Source organism: Poeciliopsis prolifica, unplaced genomic scaffold (genome assembly GCF_027474105.1).
Source record: "Poeciliopsis prolifica strain line A6 unplaced genomic scaffold, Auburn_PproV2 SCAFFOLD017, whole genome shotgun sequence".
Classification (NCBI taxonomy): Eukaryota; Metazoa; Chordata; class Actinopteri; order Cyprinodontiformes; family Poeciliidae; genus Poeciliopsis; species Poeciliopsis prolifica.
The window spans coordinates 8,944,768-8,967,386 of record NW_026562392.1 but is presented as its reverse complement, the minus strand read 5'-3'; the positions used below and the strand labels follow the sequence as shown (position 1 = coordinate 8,967,386).

Genomic DNA, 22,619 nt, shown 5'->3' with positions numbered 1-22,619 from the left:
ATTGTTCCCAGTATGGAATCCACTTTACAATCTGTAATTAGAAGACATATCACTTCACCGACAGTGAAATTATGAGTGCATCAGAGATGTAAACCACTTTATAAATTTATTTACCAAAATCAGAGTTCAGGAATGTGACAAATATGAGAGGCAGGTTCCTTTCCTAATGAAATACAATCACTTGTATACGTACTTGACATGAATGATTTGTGAGATGGCTGTCTCTGGGTTCACTTTTATTCAGTTTACACCGGTGTCTTGTCAAAATGAGTGTTTCTACATTGTTGTTTGTTTTTTAACGATATGCTACATAAATTTATAAACTTAAGTCTATTTTTACATCTTTCTGGCCTAAAGATGTTGTGTGCCTAAAAATAGAAAACATTACTACTAGTTGTGATGCAGTGCAGTTTGTGCTCGACCACCTACTTCATACCTATTCATCAACTTGACTCTTTGACCCCACTCACATATGTCACCAACTTCTATTCTTGGAAAACTAAGTAGGCCATGACTGCGCTAAATACAGGTGTGATCTCATTAAAACGTTTAGATGGCGGCTTCACAGAAAACTTTCAAACATGGTCCAGGACACGCTATTTTAGCAGTTTGTCCAAAAACAATAAAAAGCCACAAATTGATCTGATTGGACTATCTTCAAACAAAGTTATTACCTGCACGTCACCCCCTTATTCATAAATAATTTAAATAAAAGTCTTTGTTAAAATCAGACACTTCAGTCTCCATCGCTCTCTTTCTATTTAATGATTTTTGAGGAATCTAGATTGATGGACAGAGACTGATTGCATCTAAGATAAACAATTCAACTCCTGGTTTTTGATTTATAATGAAAAACACCGAGTCGAAATGGTTCTGACAATCCGTATTAAAAAAGATTGCTGCTTTTCATTTATTATTTTTTTCCAATATATTCCCACACACTGCTCTTTCATTATTCTAAATTAATCACCAGCTTTGCATATTTCTGCAGCTGCTACTCATAATTTATTTTTTTCAAGTCCTTAGAGAAAGAAAACGTCACCCCAGAGTTCAAAATAAGTCCCTTATTCTGGCCCAGGTTGTTTCTGCTTTTTGACTGCTTCAAATCTTTGAATACGTTTTTCCCAGACCTGGAATACGCTGTCAGCGTGATCGTCCATCATACAATACAGACCATCATCAGATCGTTCAGGATGCATGTTTGCTCTGTAGATCTGTGTTGCTGCATATAGTTGCAGAGAACATATTCCTTGCAGGCTCGTCTGTTCATCACAAGACTTCCTGTGCATTAATTGTAATTAAACAGCATTGTAAGCAGAAATAGATCTATTATTGCAATATTTTAAAAGAAACAACCTTTCTGTTTCCCCATTTATTATTACTACTAAACAAAATATTTTTCATTCTTATTTTGATTCTAGTTTGTTTTTAAAAGCTGCGATTTATTTAATGTGACTTAAATGGCAACGCTTCGCTTCTCCCAAACAGTTTTTCGTGCGAGAACGTAGCCAGACTGAAACCAAATATAGTCCCTGAAATAAAATGTTTTAAGCACTGAATTGGGATGCACTTCAAAAATCAGCAAATTGGGACATCCTTGTTGATATGGAGATGCTTTTGGCAGGGAAAATGGCATGCCTCGAGATTATGCTAAAAAATACATATTTGAAACAAAATCTGATGCTGTAAGGAGAAAATTGGGGCTAAATTGGCACATTTTTCCTGCTAAAGTTAATTGTGAGCTTGCTTTTGTGAGGGCGTTGCAGGATGACAGATTGGTGAGGGCTGACACATGTTTTTGGAGGAGTTTAAAATTCAAATGCTCCTTGTGTGTGAATACAGACACCTGGAGGAAAGGGGGAGGGGGGGGAATGGGGGGGGGGGTCAAGTGTATCTGTGTCGATGGTGGTTTTCATTTACCCATAACCCTCTCTGTCCCTGCCTTTCTTATTTTCACTGTCTCTCCAATCTTTTGAGTGTCATGTCTACAGAATGATTAAAATTTACCCTGGTATGAAAAGAAGAAATAATAATGTTTCCATATTTTAGAAAACGAAGTTTCAAATACGAAGGCAGAATTTATATTTGTTTGAGCTCCTGGGTACAGATGATCTCTGAGCTATTAAAATTTCATTCATTGGTAATGCCCTCCCACCTCCCTCTTCTATCTTCCTGTTCAAGTCTCCTTCAATAGAACTTTCATATTTGCAATAATATGTGCTTTGTTGTGTCAGTTCAGTTCATTTTATTGGCACATGGGTGCGATCCGTCGTCCTTCTCCATCTTTGTTCGTTTTGTTCCTCCTCTCGCTCTGCGTCACCATCCCTTCCTCGCTTCTCCCTCTCAAAATCTGGCATGGAACTGAGACAGAGGAGAGCCTGCTGTTTTTCTGACACACTCTTCCTTTCCCAAATCAAAACCAACTGAGGCGAAATCAGGTTATTACCTTAGCTGTGTTTTTTTTTCCCCCCCACTCTTTCCCTCTCGCCTATTCTTCTGTTTTTGCTCAAGGTCTATGAAATCTTACGGTTTGAAAGGAAAGGCCAGCTGCTCGCTGAGACGAGCGGGTGTGAGCTAGATTTGAAAGGATGGCTGCATAAATAAGCCAGAAAAAAAATAAATATGAAAGTGGGAGATGGATGTTTGACAGGGTGTGTTACCGAGTGTGTGTGTGTGTATGTGTATATTGTTGTATACCTTCACTGAAAACACTACCCTTCACATACAGAGTTGCATCGTGTGGGATCACATTTGCCTGGGTACTTGTGGTGACACAACATCTGTGTATTTTAAGCTGTTTTCTTCTTCAAACAGAAACAAAGGGAGACCACATTGTTAAACTGTTTATTATGCATAGACGCTCCATGTGTTAATGAAACAACTTTCCTGAGTAACTATTAAGTGTCTATCACAATGCTGTAGAAAGAAACAACATTATTTTCCTCCACTTTAACACTGTAGCAAACACCAGACATGCTAGTTTACCAAGAATGCTTTTGCATTTAAAATCACAGAAAGAGCTGGATCACAGCAGAGAGCTAGGGGAAGAGGGTGACCAGCACATACAGAAGTATGATTGACAGTACTAAGACCCTCCTCCTCTTTCTGATTTATTTATTTATTTTTCTGACTGGGAGAAGTGTATTTGTGCAGATGGCAGTCAGTCTGACCTGAGGGAGAAAGCAGAGGAGCTTGACTTGTTTTCCCACAGATTATCTGTTCCATACTGTCACAACATAGTAGCAGTTTGAAAAATATGTAAAATAATATAGATTTTCTTGAGAAGTTACATACTGCAGCTTTAAATTTGTACTTTTAAGCCAGAACATACATGACATGGTAGGAAAAAATGAGACAGCAGTTCATAGTTGAAGTATTAGTGCTGTTTTTTGTAATGAGTTTTAACTCACTGACAGGGTGGCATTTTGGAAAGAGATTACAAGAGTGCTGTTTAAAAGAAGGAAAACAAAATCTAGCCTTCCACTACGAACTTGTGTTGTGCACAGCTTGCATTGTAAGAGTACATAGTTTGATTTCGAAGCCGATGGAATATTCCTGCTGCGGAGGACCAAGATGGACACAAATGGGATAAAGAACCTTTAAAAAATGGGACATGGTGAAACGTTGAGAGTAGACTGAAACATCAAGGCCAGTTCATATGGTATGGCAAGTGGACGTTAACAATCACATCTAAAAAAGGACAAGGCATTTCGAGGATGGCTGCATCTGTGACAGATGATGAGAGGAGACTGGAGGACAGGAGAGCGGGTAAAGATTGGCACAAAATGCAATCACCTCAAATCAGAGGGAAATATGCAGAAATGATGATAGAAAATCAATCAATATTTTAATCTCCAATAAAAATTGATGGAGGAAATTTAAAAAAGGAAGTCACTTGAAGAGCCGTAAAGGAACAACTCCGGGTTTTCTTGGTTGGGCTTCGTGGGCACAAAGAATTATTGGAGACTGTTTTGTAGATTTTTCTAAGGTAACTAACCTCAAATTTGTCATGAGTTGTAGAAAAATAAATAATTTCACTAGGTTTAATTGCATCTACATATGCTATTTTGTAATTTTTTTAGTGGTACAACAAAATCTCAAGGGTTAAGATAAAATAAAGACTGGTTTCAATTATTTTTGATTTATGAGAAGAAAATAAATAAAACATTCTGATTTTGATAGTTTCCAGCAAAGGTTTGAACTATTTTAAATCACCATGAACAACACTTAGCCTACATAACAACAAGCTGAATAACTGTGGTGCCTAACAGACTTATTTTTTTAGTAAACGGACTGTGAGCAGAATGAAAAGCTGTGTTCAAAACTCTAAATTATGTATGAAAAAAGAGCCTCCAACAACCCCTGCATCAGGATCAAACCAATTACAGTTTTAGTGTGAATGGACTCACTATAGATCCACTCCTCTGCCTCTAGTTATTCAGATGTCGAAAGAAAAAGTCACTTTTATATGTAGTTTCAAAAATATTTTAATAAACTACTGTGTGTGGGTGTCCTTCATATATTCAGGTGAGCCAAATTCAGATTAAAAAGTCCACATATTTCCCATTTAATAGCAAACACCTTTCAGCTCGAAATAACTCTGTTTGAATCAAATGTTCATTTTGAAAATTTAATTTAGAACCTAAACAAATCCATCTCTGGATTTGATGAAAGAAATGAATTCATGACTTTCACAAAAATACCGTCAGTTTCTCGGTTCTGAGTAGGGCCTAAACAAGGCCACTGCATTCATCCCAGAAGCCTTAGCTCTCTCACCTGTGCAAATTACTGTGTGTAAACAGACAGGATCACACTAGTTTCATGTGGTTAGCCACTTCCCCAGCTGGGACTGGCTGTGCTCGGGAGAAATAAGCCATTTCCTGCTCACTGAGGGAAAGATATGCCTCACTGTAACGCACTGTAATTTTTTCCAGATGGTGGGTGGATTTTATCTTGTTGGAGTTTGTGTAGTGCTCAACAGGACACATGTTCACTAATGCAGAATCGACTATGCAAATGATTTTATTAACTACATATTGAAGTATGTCTTTGGCATTCTGGAACTAAATAAAATGCCTTTTAAAATCAGTCTGTCTGACGCAGGAGATGAAACCAGTAAAATATATCAACATTTGTTTTGATCTAGTTTTGAGCTATTAAATTACAACCAGAGGTATGGTGGATGGTCCAGATCAAAGCATATTTATGTTCAAGAATGGCCCAGTCAAAGCGCAGCTTGAGATCTTTTTTTTTCCACAGACATGCTCCATCTAATTTGTCTCTGCTTGTGCTTAATTTCCATCTTCAGATGGAAATTAAAGATGGAATGCTTGGAAAGCTTTCCAGATTTTATTTTGTATAAATATATAAATATCATGGGTTAAGATTAGGTGAGTAGCAATGTTTGTGTAGCAAATTTCTGACCTATAAAGGTCAACACACTTTGTCTTGATAGCCAGTATGCTTGTCTTCCCCATTTTGCAGACCTTCAAGGATAAATTGGCCTCTGTGTCACATCAGATTTTTACCCCAGAGGAACTTACTGTTTACTATGTGATAGTAAACACACATATGATCACTTGAATATTTCAAATTGAAAACATGTTTCATTCACATTCATTTCAGGACTGCCACCTGTAGACCCAGGTGCTATATTTCAAAACAATTATTTTCTAAAACGGACGTTTTTAAGGTAACTGAACAAATCTTCAAATATTAGTTTTTTTTTGCTTGTTTGTTTTGAAAATATACAGATGAAACAACAGTTTTATTTATTTTTGTGCTTTTTCATGCAGTATTTTCACCCAGGGAACCACAGTTGTTAAGGGTACTGTACATCTTCCATGCTTAAAAGAAACAGTGCTGCAAGGTCATGCAGACCCAGCTCTACTTATCCCGCCTGACCTTGTGTTTGCTTGAGTGTGCACATCATGTGTGTTTGTGGGATGAAAAGGCATTCCAGCCAATGTGAGGGCATGGCCAGGCTAATCCCTCGGCAATAACACAGACAGTTAAGTTTCCATGACCTCAACTTCATGCTGTTCAGACATACAGAGCCACACACATTGCATAGAGATGCACACGTTTTCTTTTTTTTTTCGCTTTTTTGCCTTTTTATTTTTTTAATTTTGCCTGCCGACTGTCACCTCTTGCTGATGCATCCTTTCTCTGAGTTGCAACATTTTGTCAATTACTGTTGAGTTTATTATTTACCCGTTGAGGGAAAAGTGAATGTTCTGTAATACCACAGGATTTCTGTCATCTCCAGAACAATTATGTCAATTAGCTCACATTAAAATGCTTTCCAGAGACGGCTTTCTTGGCTAATAACAGTCCAATGAAGTGACAAGTAAGCAATTAATCTCACTGTAATTGCTCAGTAGGTAAAGCCAATCCGTCACAATTAGACCTCTCCCTGCTTTATTCCTTCCTGTCAGCATGCATTCTGTATTCAGAAAACTCACTCAACACTTGTCAATCACATATAAATTTACCCTTTCTCTCCTCGAGGGACAGACTTGAATTCCACTATGTTGACATCATGGTGATGCAGCTGGTCAGCACATCTGACTCCTACCATGACATAGGGAGCCGCTTTACAGTAAAAGTTGATTCCTGGAAATTATAAGGTAGAGGGCTCTGGTGGATGAGTACAAAGTAAATATAAATGATGTTTCCAGAGCAGATCTAAGTTCAGTCGTTCCAAGCACTGGGCTGAATGTTAAAAATATAAAACTGGTGCTTGCAGCTGATGTCAAGATCCAGAGAGGCAAACCCTGGTTTTGTGTTCCAGGCTGTATATGATACTCTATACTGCCAGATCACTTTGCCACATGTAAGAGTCTGCCTTTGAACTGACAGCTCTACAAACTCAAAAGCTATGATATGTCTTGTGTGATTTACAGTGTGTGCAGCTTTCTGCTTCTGGCACAGAACCTTTTACCCATTGACAGAGAAAGCACACAGTGAAATAAAGCAAAATGCCAAACAGCTGCTCCATAACAAGAAAAAAAAAACTAAATCAGCTTTTGCATCCTGTATTGGAATTGTTTTCTTCTTCCTTTTTGCTTCTTGGTGTTGTGTGGTTTTAACAAGACTCAAGCACGTCATCTGCAGACCAAAAATGTCTTCCTATACTTGTCAACATGTATCTTCCCTTGTGGTGGTAGGGCATGAAGATAGATAATATTTCATTGAGGATTTAAAGGATTGTTGGCTTTTTGGTAACATCTTTTCTTGACGTGGTGGTGGCAATGTTATGATATGCTTCTCTTTCCTGAGGAGGTCAGAGTTGACAAGAAAGAGGAAGAGGCCAAATACAGTGCAATCTTGGTAGAAACTGTTAAAATGCTGCTAAAGATTGTTTTCTTTACATAATAATGGCTTTTTACCATGGCTGGTACAGGTCTATCATTCTTCAGATTGTTTTAATCCACGCTGTTTTATTTTGCCACAATCACAATTCAACAAAATATGTATATATATATATTTTTTAACACTGTATTTTTATAACGTGTCACTGCCTCTGCGTATGTGCTTCAGCTAATGTGTCAACAGAAACTTTACTAATAACTCAAAACACTGTAAAACACTAAAATGTGTAAAATAAAACCTTTCACATACTAGGCTGACTTTTGTAATTAACTTACTATACATTAATAGTTTCCTCCCTTCAAAGCATAGATCTGTAGGAATATGTCTCTGTTTATCATATGTATGGATTATTTTATTTAAAAAGTTTCCACAGTCCATAAACACACTAACTTCCCCTTCACTGTTTGGTTTCATCTCAAAATGACTCTTTTTGTGCAGGATTTTCAGTCTGTTTTATTCTGAAACCACTTAAAAACAGTGCCTTTCACTGATATGACTGCTGACATCCACCAAGTACAGATTGAAAGCACTGTTAAGTTGTAGTTTTGTTTCCCAGCTTTAACCGAAACAAGAGAGAGCTGAAAAGTGGCATTCCTTAAAAGCGGCAATGTTGTGAGCTTGATGCATCAGAATCCCATCCCACAATTTCAAATATTGCCTGAAAATACATACATTTTTTCCCCCTCTGCGATGTTTAATTGTTCCTCAGCTGATTTGCCTTTTTTTCACTCTTGTTCCCACCACTAATTAAGACTGGAATTTGACTGTTGATGGCTTTACTGCAGGATCAGAACACACCCAGCCATTATAAAAAACCCAGGGACCCATAATGTGGTGTTGACTTGGCAACTAAAAACCAAGGGGTGGAGAATCTGAAGGGGGGAGCAGAGCTGCTGACTGTTTCTCTTGGTAGCTCAGATTTTTTTCCCCATGGCTCCTTTCCTCATTTTGCTTGTCAAGAGATATTTTCTCTCTCCCCTTCTTTGAAAATGTTTTCTGTTTGTTTCCTCTGCTCTCTGGCATTTTTTTTCCAGCTTGTTGTCTTTTCTCTTGACCTCTTGTCTCACCTCCTTCTATTACACCCAGTTCTCACACACAAAGCTTGTATTCTGCCTCCTCTCCCTCTTGCCACAATAGGACCTAATATGAACTTTTGACAGGAACCAAGATCTTTGTTTTATTGCCAGTGTTTCTGTGAATGCCCTCATAAATCTAATGCTGTAACGCTTTTGAGACGCCCTCCAGTCGTTGCAACCGAACACGCACACACGCACACACACGCACACGCAGGCATATGCTCGCCTTCTAATTCCAACCCTTCCACTTTTTCTCACTTAACCCCAGACACATTCGCAATTGTACACATAGATGTGTGAATGTGGGCTTTTAGGTTGTTTGTGTTCACGTCAGATGCAGCAGCCTCAATGTTTGCTTGCAGTTTTTGTTGGTTCCAGTCCACTCCAACGAGCCCATGAGAATTTGTGTATCAGCATCTTCTCAAAGGGCTCTTGGGCGTTCGAGTGCTAAATAGAGAACAGGAAGAAAGTGAGCCTGACTGCAGTGACTTTATGTTAACAAAGATTTTCTGATGTTACATCTGCTCTAGATTTTTTGAGTTTGATGGTGAAATTGTAAAAAAAAGAAATAAAAAGTGATATAATTTAAGAGAGTAGAGGGGATAAGCTGAAATTTAATGTTTTCATTGTTCATATTTTATGTGCATTTTGTCATGCTACAATCACAAACTTTATGACATTATATGATCTGCTGGGAGTGTACATGACAGACCTATACAGAAGTCTAGAGAGGGAAAATGATAGTCTTAAGGTATTTTTACAAATGAAAAGTTTGAAAAGTTTGATGACATTGCACCATTTATTCTGATACCCCTAAAGAAAATGATAGAAACGGTGGTGACTGAAAAATATATAATACTTTTGAACATCTTTCCTGTTGCTTTGCAAACAGCAAGAAAAGAAAATCAGTATCTAAGTGTCTAAAGCAAGCTGAGATATACACCCAAAAACCTAAAGTTGTATTTGCAGAAAAATGTGATTGACTCGGGAAAGTGCATACGATTGCACACTGTGATTTTCACTTTATAAACTGTGAGCAATAACTGTCTATTCATGTCAAAATTACACACAAATTGTATTTGATTTAAAATAAAGATGTTAAAAATACAGTGACGTTGGTGGTTGTGAGATAATGTGCAAAAAACTCTAAAGCGTGAAGATACTTTTGTAAAGCGCTGTGCACATTTCCTCATCCAAAGTTCAGGTTCAACTTTCACATGTAAGTTATTACTGACAAGTACATTGCTGCCGGCCATATGATGCACAATATTGGTAGCTACAATCAAAATTTGAAGCATATGTTCCATCTGGGTATACTACAGATACTCTGCTTCTGCAGAGTTGTCAAATTGAAATGTATCTTGGCCAGAAATGTGGTGCATTTCAGCAATAACAGGTGGAGTTTTTAAGGTCAGTGTCATCACTCGGCCTGCACGTATACACACACGCGCTTGCCGACCCTCCACCACACAATCACACCAACCTACCAAGGGAAACAGTTGTGCACATGACATTTGCTTGACCTAAAAGGGAGCATTATTGTTGCTGGGGACTTCACATAAATAAAACATACAGAGTGTTGGAAAGGTACGGTGACCCTTATTTATCTCAGAGGCACAGCATTCATCACTGGACTTGACTTTAATAAAGTTTTGACGTTTTGTCACATGCATATTGTGCAAAGGAGAAATAAACATTTCCTGTGGCACAGGGTGAGCTTTCGTTTTTAACCTGAGAGCAAAAACATAAACCGGTGCATGTGATCTGAGAATGTAAACAGGCTTCTCTTTCCTTCAGGTGAGGCAGACTGAGATTCAGTGACATCTATACAGAAGTTGAGGGTGAGTTATGATGCCACTTTATTTTCTTATTTTCAGAAATGTATGCACATAACCCATTCTGCTGCTTTGTTCTTTTCTTTCTTTTTCATTTCATTTTATCCCCTTTCTTGCTATAAAGCATTTTTTTTAGCCTATGTTCTTATCACTCATTGCTTCTGCACGCTCTCAGATAATTGCATAAATAAAGTACATCACATTAATCCTCAACTTGCCTCTTACTTCTCTTGTTCTCTGCTTCCTGTCTCTCTCAGGTTGGGAAGATTTTTCTCAACCTTGTCACCTCTCCTTCCCCCTGTCTCTCTTCCTGTTGCTGTGCCTCGGGTTAAGCTCTTTCTATCTGTCTGTCTCCTCCTTTCTCTCTAATTACACAGGTCTCAGCTCTGTACCTTCCCATGGGTTTGTATGTCACTAAGTAAAGACTGACTGAATGCCCTTTTTGTGTTTTGCAATGTGGGAAATTTTGCCTTTTTTGTTTTGAATTTATTAATGAACCTAGTGTTTGCATATTAGTTGTGTGTGGTCATCATATTGTCCTGCATTTTTAAGATAAAATGGTAAATTATTGATATGCTTTTCATCTTTCTATTACTAACAGTTATGCTGGAAAAATAGCACATTGGCACCAGTGCTCCTGAGTGTATACAGTATATTCAAATGTCTATACATTGACCCAATTTTAGAGGTAATTATTGACATGCTAATACATGCAAACACTCTGTCTGTATTGATAAAAAGTCAAATGCTTTTTTTTTTTCTTATTAGCAATTCCGTTAATGATCTCTTGAAGCCACTCATAAATGGTGTAGTGAGACATGGTATACAGTATGATTAGCATATGCTCTGCTGGTCATTATTTAAACATAAACAAAAATACAAGGGCACGATACAAAATTGAGCTCATTTATATTGTGTTTTTCATATAAATATAAAGCTTTTCTTCACAGCTGTTCCTGTTTTTCCTTGTCTGACAATCAGGCTTAAAATACACACACACAAAAAAAGTGTAATTCAATTATTTTTCATTCTTTTGCACCTTCCACCATGTCCTATGGTTGGATTTTCTCTTGTTTAGCAATTACATGTAGAAAGCTAAAAGAAAATGTTGCACAAGGCTATTTTCATAGTAAAAAGACAGAAAAAAAAGTATTACCTTTGGCTCTGTTAACTAATTTCATTTTTGCCTATTCTGTTTTCATCATTCAAAGCTTTGGTTGATCTCCAACAATATTACTCATCTAACTTCAAAGGGGTTCCAGTCATGTTGTGGCACTTTTTCAAAACTGTGATGAGGAAAACGGTCTCATGCTTAAAGCTTTCTCCTCTGTCCCTCTGGTCAAAACTCATAAATACTTTGGGCCATTTGTTCACTGGCAATTAAAATTAAAATTGGTCTAATTTTTCACTGTCAGCCACTTCCCTTGCAAAAGCAAATAAATGCATGGACCACACTCAGTCAAACACAGAAGCGGCAAGACATCAAAAAACACAACCAGGACAATTCTGTTAAAAACAATTAGAAAAGATTGTCCTTCTGACAATCAAACTCTGACTGAAGCAACTGAAAGACCATTTGTCTAACAGGGCTGATGATTCATCACGGGCTTCCCTGTCACTTGTATGACACATGCCATACAGGCTGCTTCTTGTTGTCCAGGAATAACTTGTGAAATTTCCTTCTTCAGTGAATCACATAGTCCTGGTGCCTCTGAGAGAATGTTTTGACAGAGAAAACAAGGAAGAATTAATTATGAAGTTGTTATCAGTCTTTGATATATAAAGTGTGGGGATGAACTCTCAGTCTGAACTAAGAAAACAATGTATTATTTAAAAGCCTTATGAACAGGCTTTAAAATAAGCCTAATTTAAATGGACTAATTTAAAATTGTGTTTAAATAGTCAATTTGTTTACAATATAACTAATTAAGCAGGGCATTATCTACTTTATGGTCATATTCAAATTCCTCTTATGATTTTTAATATTTGACATTGTGTACTAGAAACAATTCTGATGATTAAGTAAAATTATCACACAGATCCCTATGACTAAGTTGACTGAACATGATTTGTTAGGTTAAAAAAACACTAATATTGTTAGGTGTTGGTGTTCAATATCATTGTTGAAGCTTCGTTCTTTTTGGCTTACTTAATTTGTCTTGCATTGGAAATTTGTTTTATCAATTCTATACAGTTACATTAAATCTACAAAATGTAGGTTGCATTACTTCTAAGTATATTAGAAAAAAGAAACAAAAAGCTGAAATTTAATATTTTTCTAAATAGTCACTGAACAGACATAACACAATTAGATTTGTTGGCAAGTATGTCTTTTTAACTTTTGTAAGAATTTTTTAGCTTTGTATCCTTTGATATCAATTTGTTATTTTTTTATTTTTGGGGGTGTGGGGGTTGTTTTGTGTTTTATTTGACACTCCTGCTGACATTTGAAGTTTAATTGAAACAGACTCAGAACACTAGAACCAAAATGTCTCCATAGTTATTGTGGCTTCTAGCACAGAAATGAAGGATCAGTCAATGTCTATTTTTCAAACAAAGTTGAAACTAAATTACAAACACGATTCTGAGTTCATGTCACCAAACCTTTACTTGTTGATGGTTAGAAGATTCAAATGGCTCAGAAAATTTTCCATTTAAGTTTTATATTAGGCAATATTCATGTTGAAGTGGACAGGACCTGTACTTTTTTCAAATTACACAATACACCTATTTTCACAATATGACTTACATTTTTCTACTTTTCCAAACATGACACAAATCATGACTCATGACACAATCAATGAATGAAGGGTTCTCAGTTTTATGTAAAACGACAGCTTGAGCTCGAGCACGAGAGTCTATATGAGTCGAGACTTAACTATTTCAGTATTGCTTTTTTTTAATTGTGCGCATGTAAAAAGTGCTTCCTTGATAACTATAGTAATTGTCTTAGGTTTAAAATAGATTGCTACAAGAAGCATATTTGAACTTATGCATTGAAGTGATATTTCTGGCGAAAGAGTAAAGCAGCTGATCTGTCATGTTCTGTCTCAGCCATGTTTGACATTTATTCTGCTGTTACTTCGTAAGATGTGAAATTAGGAGCACTTATTACTAAAGTAATGCGATTCTCATGTCATGTTCAAAATACAAAGACACCTTACCTCATCTACAGTATATCTACTACTCTGGTATTGATAAAGTGCAGGAAAAAATTTAATTCCTTACAGATTTTATGTGTTTGTGTGAAAGTTTTAGCAATGTCTTTGACTTACTGTCCTGACTGAAAATTCATTAAAGTCATTCTTATCTATTCAAAAATTGTGTTTTAAATTGGGGATCAATGTGTCGCTTTTTCAAACTTTCCATTGCCAAACAGGTTCTATGTTATGGACTTCTTGTTTTTAAGAAACTATGGCCAGTGAAACTAAACTTGGTACCGAATACATGCAGCATGTTTTATACCTGTACCACAAAATCTATTACCAAGATTTGTTTGCGAACGATAAGGTTTCGGATGCTGCTACAGTTAAAACTCAAGGGTGGAAATATTTTAATCAACAGAAATACATTGGCTTTGCCAGCTGTATACCACTTTATTCACTGAAAAAAGAACAAAAACAAAAGGTTTCTGCGTTAGGTTTTTAGAACATAATAAAACCAAATAAATTTTAGAAATTAATTTTATTTGGATATACATTAACAAGTATGTAGATGGTTGACGTGTAAGGATCCTCTGTTGCCTTTTGGGCTGCTGTTTTCTTTAGGTTTTCCCAGGTAACCACACAGGCTTTATCAATACATGTACATGGGTGATGTACTGTACATCATGCTTGGAGGTTGGTCAGTGATTCTCGCTAAACAGAAACTCTGCTTTGACCTTATGTTCTCGAACAAAACCTGTCAGAGTAAAAGTACAAGTCATTTATCAAATGGTTGTTGAGCAAGCAAAAAAATAACATGAACTCGCTGTCTTCTTATCACACATAAAAGCACAGTGGTTCACTCCGTGTTTCCACGGCTAATCATTCAGAGTTGACATGTCTTTGTTACTGACAGCCACGTGCATGCTCTCGCACCCCTTTGGCCCCTCTGTTTTGCCTGAAACTGAAATTGTGACGACATTCTTGTCCTGACACTTTGAGAACATTAGCAACAAAGGCAGCTATTTGGACAGCAAGTACAAGAACAGGTACAGCTTGAAATGTTCCCCCACAGAGACGGAGGCCTTTGCAGTCACAGATGGCTCTGTGCTCTACGTTTCATCACAGAGTGAACTTCCGCTGTTCATTTTTCAAGATTTCTCAAATGCAGCATATCGACAAACCATGACATTGGAGTTGGTTTCTATTTGTGGCTGATAAACATTTTAGGGATGGTAAAAGAATAGAACATGTTATGACTTTCACTCTTTCTCTTTCACCTCAGCACTGTGCTGTGTGTGTTTTTATAATTTAACAAGCCTGTGTGCGGCGATTCACACAGACTGGTTGGCTCAATGCTTGTTTAGCAGTCTGTGCCAAGCATATGCATGAGCAGCTTTGTATGTGTTTGTATGCATTCATGTTGACGCTTGCTTTGCAAGATTTGCCTCTCTGTTTGCCACTGTGTATCTGTGCCTCCTGTATGTGGCTGCACGACCTGATTATGAGTCTTTCGTATATATCCTCATGCACTGGGCGAGGGCTGTGAATTTTGACTCTGTGGCATCTTTTCTTTCTTGTTGGTGTGTTGCGTGACCTCATTAACCAGGTGTTTACCCCTAACAACAGGAAACCGATGTCAGTGACTGTCTGCCGGCAAACATTGCCTGAGGGAAAGAGAGATGAGGCAGGAAAAAGGGAGACACAGAGGTGGAGGAATAATGGGAAGACACAACGTCCGTCTTTTTGCCTACGGTCTTAGAAGTTTTTGATGTTTGCCCACAGCTGTGTGAAATCTTTCTGATCTGGGTGTGTAGAAATATATCATTTATAATTGGGGAGAAATGACTGTTTTATGTGTTTGTAATTGGACATAAAAGAAACTGTTATTATCAGAGCAAATGACAATGTTACTTTCACGCTAAGAAAGCAAGCATCAATTAAGGATATTAAGAAAGCATGTTACAAACATTAAGTGAGATTCAGGAAAGTCTTTGGGGTGTGCATTCTTCTACTGTGTTTTTTATTACTTTTACAAAAAAATCAGATTGTCAAGAAACAACAAAAAAAAGTTTTTCACCTCAGATTAGAAATGCTACAGTGGAAATGTGTAAATTTAGATTTAAACTAAATTTGATGTTTGGCAATCCAACATACTTTAGTTTAAGTCTAAAATGGCAACTTTAGTGATTATTTAAACTCCTCTTCATAGCTCTCAAAATGAAGGGAGTGCTGCTACTCAATTTTTTTAATGTACTAAAATAAACTGGCTTTGCTTCACACAGAGTCAGTCAAGTACTCACCTTGTACTTGGTTTGTGTTCTTTATGTCATAAAGTGTCATATATAAAGTAATCTATGGTTGAAAATCTTAATGTGCATGAGAAGTAAAAACACAAACTTTAATTGTATTGACAGTTTTAAGCCATGTTTGCAGCGCCCGTCCCTAGACAATAGAGGGATTGAAAAGAGACATAAAAAAGCAAAATTCAAAATAAGTTTATTTGTAGTTTTAACCTAATTTAGAGTGATTTCACTCACATTTGGATTCTCTCTTATTAGTCTTTTGTTCTTCAGCATCCATTCTATGTATGTATATGTATACATTGTTTTGGAATTAAGGTAATGAGCACCTTTTTGACAAAAGTGACTTTTGTGACACCCAGTGGCTCATTTTCTTAATAAAATAATTAATTTTGATGAGTCCCATCCTCCAGTGTAACATTCAGAATTTTTTGAGTGGCAAAGAAAAACCCAACAGATTTACTTTCACAAGTGGAGCATTACAGTTTCCCCTATACATGTGTACACTCAGTGGCTTCTTTCCTTGGGAAGGCGGTGATGACTGTGTACCCAGATAAATACAGAAAGTTCCCAACAGCGCAATCATCCATGGTTATTTATGCTCAAAACAGCGCTACCTTCAAGCAGGAGAACAACTTACACTCTTGTTTTGAGAGTATAAGAGTAACATTCAGATATTTTACAATACGAATCAGAAGAAGTAAGAAGATAAAAAATAAAAAAACAAACAGCAAAAACCCTAGTTTGCTAGTAAGCAAACGACTAGGGTTAAAAACATCCTCAGGTGGAACAAGACTCTGTTTATTTAAGACCGTAGCTGTGTTGGGCAACATACACGTCTAGAATGAAATGACAATTTAAGTCTTACCTCATAGGTTGTCACAGCATCATGTTAGCTTTCGTGTCTGGAATGATATTGGTGAGTGATGTACTTTTGAAATGTTTTATTTTGCATCAATTTTATTTTCAAGCACACAGATTTCGTCCCTTTTGTCAGCTTTAAGTTAAGTATTGGATTTCATCCAATGTAAGAAAATGCCTAATTTTAAACAATTGGATTGATGTCAAAGACCCAAAAATATTATTGGTTGGATTTCCAGCTCCTTGAGGGTGAATTGTCTAGCTTTAGTCTTGCATGTCAGCAAAAAAACAAACAAAAAACCCCCCAAAAAACAGGCATAATATGTACATTTTAGAGAAATGAACAGCCCGTTTGTTCAAGACACCACATGGAGAAGATGAGACTCATCAATACGCATGAAAATCCATACTGAACCAGCTCAAGATACAGAAGCTGGAGGCTACGGTCCTCTCAGTGACTCAATCTGAGTCATTGAAATGTAATAAAAATATAGACCTGAAGATACATTTGGAGTCTCATAGTTCAGACCAACTGGCAGAAACCCCCCCAAAAAGTCCCCAAATTAACTAAAACTATTTATAGCCAGCGATACATAAAAAAAAAAAAAAAATACAAAGGAGAATGAGCAGGTTGATCTGTCTGTCTGTGCCAGACGAGCCTCCACCAGTGGGTCACCGGGTTCCTCCACTCCTTCACCACTGAGGGGAGGAAGGAATGGAGAAATGGGGGGGAGGAGTGGAGAGGAGGCGAACAAGCTGTTGACAGGGATTTATGAGCTGATAGTGTCAGACTGCAAGCACAACAACAGTCTCTCTGTCTCTCCTTGTCTGCTCATGAGGGAAGCGAGAGAGAGAGAGACAGACAGACTGACAGAAGAATGAAGGGGGTGGTGGAGAGAAAGTGAGGCAGCAAAAACGAGTTGAAAATGGAATAGCAGGACAAGGTAGTGAAAACAGCAAGGCAAAAAAGACAAGGAAGGGAAACGGGCAGAACAAGGCTGAAATCTGAGTTGTTTTGTCATTTTTCTTGTTTTCTTTGATCTCTTAACTTTGTCTACATTATTCTATGCAATTCAGAAACTGCATTGAGACTTCAGAGTGTTGAGTGACTATAAAGTGGACGACTTGATACAGATGACACACATGACAAGTGTCCTGAATATTGCTTCTATTATTTTGTAGAGTCACAGAAGACACATTACATGGGTTAGAATCTTAAAAGCCTATGCTCTTTTAAAGTTCTGAAATTTAAAGACAATACAATGTTTGTTCTTGTTTTCGAGCGTTCAGATTTGTCACGGTGAGTCACTGCTGGAGCGCTCGCAGTTCGATGACACACCCTGATATAGCTGAACTGTCTGACTGTCTGAAACATGAGCAAGGCAGTCTGGTGGGTAATTTTGTCTAATTGCTGTTCGAAGCATAAATCCTGAATATCTGGCTTTATTTAAGTTTGATGACTTCCACAATATATTCTGTTTTACAGGCTCGTTTGGTCATGACGTCTTTATAGGGGAAGCTGTGGTGGTACAGTTTTTCTCATCAGACTACTGGAGCTTATGCCAGTTAATACCCCCAATTACCTGTTCCATTTTACACATTTAAAAAAAAGCAGTATCATCAACAATTTGATTGGCTTATATGGAAATATGTTTGATGCCATGCTATTTCTTGTCCATTTAAATCAGCCTCTTGCCAAGTGTTTTTTCAAGTTTGACATTTTCTGGTATGCATTAAGACTTGAGGTTGTGTGTGATTGTAAAATAAATTAAATCAATCTAGAATTTTGTGTAAATAACCAAATATTTTTTTTGTATTCATGTAAGCTTAGTTTGCTACCGTACGTGGCACAAGGTACACCTTACATATTTTAAATGCACTGCATATAGTGTCTGATGCAACATACTCTGTTCAATATTCACACTGTCAGAATAATGCTGATCCAGATGTGAAGCCTGCCATACTGACACGTTGGAAGAAATGTAATATGACAGAGCACAGCACACATACCCCCTGGTAATAATGCAGACTACCTGTGATTTATGCGTCAGTTCTTTTTTTTAATGACATAGTATTAAAGAGTGGTGATTTACGGGGCTCTTTTCATTTCACAGAGACATTCAGGCTTGTTTCAGGGTAGAGCTTACACTTTCCAGTTGAGCAATGTTCCCAGAGTGAGCTTCTAAGAATTTCTAATGCCATTATCTTTTCACAGAGTTCAAGGAAAAAGAAAATGGTTAAGCTTTTTTTGTTTCTGTTTTTGTAAAAAATGCAGAGTAGGGAAAATATGAGGTACTTATCATGTGACCAGTTCAGAGACAGATACCCTGAGGGGAATTGATGACTCTCATTATTCCAGTGCAATTTGTTAAAGATGGAAATAGATTTTTATTCTTTCACTTACAAAAGAATTTATCAGAGTTTTATTCCAAAACAGCAATGACGCTACTCTGAATGTCAGAACAAAGCTAGCAAAATTTTGACCACACTGAAGCTAACAACCCACCTCCAAATAACTTGTTATGCAGGGTTACTGCAATGACAAATACTTTATAAAAACTGTTTGACTTTTTCAATATGCATTGTGCTGTATCAAATGTTTAAAACAAAGAAGGCGTTTTCCATTAATGCTGCATGTCTGGTTGAAGTAAGCAGTGTAATAATGTACTCTGCTTTTACACAGAAGTTCAAATTTTTGAGTTTAAAGCTAAAATAAATAAAAAAAATTCCCTGAAGTTAGAATTCCAAGTGTGAAAACGAAAGGCTTCTCACTAACTTTGAACTAAAAACTCAATATGATTCCACTGTACGCAAATGTATAAACATGCATATGGAAGGTTTATTTGTACTTTTCACACACCTCTTATTCTAGTTGGTGTTGATAACTTGTATTGCTCTGCAAATCCTGCTGGTCTTTGAACTTGGAATTGGGAGTAATGGGATTTGCAGTTATACTTAAATCCTTTGATGTTTCTAAAAAAATATTTCTGTTACCATATGGATAGACAAAGTACATCATTACATCTGTTAATACCTGCATTCATACCTCTCTCTTTGTGTCTGTCTTTCTGCAGCCTGTTCCGGAGGAGTGAAGATCTAAAAAAACAAGCCTGCATAAAAAGGCAGAGGGAAGACGCCGATAGAGAGGAGAATGTCTTGATAGGGAAAGAAAAACAGAAGAAAAGATGAAAGGACATATTTTTTGTGTGTTTGTATGTTTGAAGATTTAGCACTGTCCTGTGGTATCAATGTTAAATTGTACAGCATGCTACTCACTGAGCAGAAGTGGTTAAATGGGTCTCATGGTTTTGGGTGTTTTGTATAGTAAAGGCACAGCTTTGCATTTGTAAAATTGAGACATGCATTTATTTATTTTTTATATATATATATATATTTTTTTTTTCTTTTTGTGTAGAATTGAACCCATGAAGCTCATTTTAAAGGCTCAGTTTATACAAGACAAACCTTTTACTCAAGATTCCATTAATTCAAGAAGCTAAGGTCAGAGTGTAACATCATAAGCTTGGATTGCATCTACTATAATGGAGGTTGTCTAACGTTGGTCGCTGGGGAACAAAAACAGCATTAAGGACCTGCGCTCATGCAATATGCATAGCTCAGAGGAGAAATATGCCTAAACTCAGGCTCTTGTAACAATAAAAATGTGAAGAGTTTAACTTTTATCATTGCAGCATGGATTATTAATGAACTTTGTATTGCTCTGTGAAAAATCTATGTAATATAAAGGTGTACAAAGAGATTTCTTTCCTGCTCAGAGGACTTGTGAAAACATAGCTCATGATAACAACTGCAAATGTCACATAAGGACAGAGCAGGAAAATTCTGAATGCTAAATGAACACAGAAAAAGCATAACTCAAAGTTCTTGACATGGAGGTTTCTTAAATAGATGGACAATTATTCAAGGTTGCATGTCAGTTTTGATTTTTGGCCATCACAAATCAATGTGATGGCCAAAACAAAGCAGAAACAAAAGATTATTGTATAACCTGGAACTGAATGCATATACAGTTACAACCAGAAGTTTATCTACATGAATAAAAATACTTTTTTTTCCCCCACCGTATGAAGTCAAAATAGATCCAACTTCTTTTGCCTCAGGTCAGAATTACAAAAAAAAAAAAAAAAAAGTTTTTTTTTTTTTATTCAGTGTACTTAAACTTCTGTTTTCAATTGTATAGTGTCTTACATTTCACAAAAGCAAAGACTGTTCTGATCTCGTATACTGAAATACTGGGGCAAAAGTTTTTAAGTGTATAATGTAACAAATATGGCCATGATACCTATACATGCATTAGTGCTCTTGGGTCTTTGCACTAAAATTTTGCAATATGCAGGCTGTGCAATATTAACCAAACAGTATTTACTTGTAAATACATTTGTAGCAAGCTTTAAGAAAATATTTTCTTTTCTTTTTTAAAAAAATTTACATAATAATTGCCCCTGGTTAAGCACTTTAAATAGCTGCCCTACGTAATGGCAGAAAGCCCCAAGAAAAATATGTTATCTTCACACAGGGAAACATTTTTAGCCGGGTAGGGTATCAAAAACATCAAGCTGGGGTTGGCCTTGTCACACAAATGTAGCAAGCAGTTTTAGGCCCCTGCTATCTGCCTCTCTCCATCTTTGTCTGTGGTTACTAACCCTGGCTACTGTAGCCAGACAGGGCCCCTTCTGTATGTTCCATGCACAGTTTATCACACTTCCTCTCACTCTGCTCGCTACCCGCAGCAAGTCTGCCAGAGAGGAAAATCAAAGAGGTAGGGGCAGAAAATATATAGTGCAAATTATATATTGTAGGTATAATTTATACATTACAATGTTTGAAGAGAAAAAAATCTTGAGGATGTCAAGTACATAGTGCGACATCGTTCCAAGTTTTCATAAGAAAATTAAAATTTTACATGTTGGTTTAAATCGCTTGTGAATCGAACAGCCAAGTCATTTTCAGCTTCCACTTTATTAGCAATGGTTTATTTGTTCGAACATTACACCGAATATATTTTTATATTTTTGCATTTTGGTATGGTGTAAAAAAAATTTGGGAGAAAGTCTAAAAGTACTTTTCATGGAACTACAAAAATTTATGTTTGGGCACACTATAGACAGATTACACTCATCCTCACTTATAAAGACTCGGCTGTAAATAAAATTAAGTTGCTGATCTTTGTGAACATGTACATAACAATTATTTATTTTCCATTGAATTTTTTTGGAGTGACAAAATAATACAATTTATTATCTCAGGAATACGATCACAATAATGTGATATTTTGACAAATATTTGGGGAAAGCTAGCCATCCAAATTTTAGTTTTTTGCAAAGAGATAGAAACTCTCATAGATCACAAGTTATTTTTTGAAGAATTAGCAAAAGAAAAAGTACAATAATTAAATTTGGGGTTGATCAAAGTATCTTAGACATTGTACTACACGTGATTTGATGCAGAATTTACTCATGAAGAGTTACCTATTTCATGCTGTTAGGATGCCCATAAGTAGGAGCTAATTTCAAAACCATCTAAATGACGGCAACACATTGATTTATATTTATTACAAAATAATCTGCACCAAAGAGAACCACTGCATACTTGGAAAAACTATGACATCCTAAACAACAACATTACAAAAAGGCAAATATTTGACATAATCTGCACCTGATATTTTAATACTGCTTGTATCTGTTGTCAGTGCAAAATGTTAAAAAATAGATTTATTTTTCATTGCATTTGTTTTTGTCTTCAATTTGTCCCTTGAATTAAAAAATAAAAATATTTTATTTGAGAAAAAAGTTAAGAATATTGTTGCACACAATTTAATTTCAGAAAGAGCTAACTTTGGATTGCAGTACACATAATTTTCCACTTGTTTGCTGCCTAGGCTATTGCGTAGTCTATTTTGTCCCCCCCCCTCCAATGTACCTTAGCCAGGATATGTGTAAGTACACGAGCCGTTAACCCCCCAGAGGAAGTGTGCAGGAAATGAGATCAGCCTTAAAGAGAGGTAAC

At 36.6% G+C, this 22,619-nt stretch overlaps 1 long non-coding RNA gene across 3 annotated transcripts in view; it reads left to right on the top strand.

Annotated features, from left to right (window-relative positions):
* The window catches only part of LOC129367588 (uncharacterized), a 111,062-nt gene extending 90,787 nt beyond the window's left edge, over positions 1–20,275 (top strand). For all 3 annotated transcript variants that reach the window (XR_008606723.1, XR_008606722.1, XR_008606721.1), the window contains 2 exons: positions 10,248–10,291; positions 19,667–20,275. This is a non-coding gene — a long non-coding RNA (uncharacterized LOC129367588). The remainder of the gene's footprint in view (positions 1–10,247; positions 10,292–19,666) is intronic.
* Positions 20,276–22,619: the final 2,344 nt, after the last annotated feature.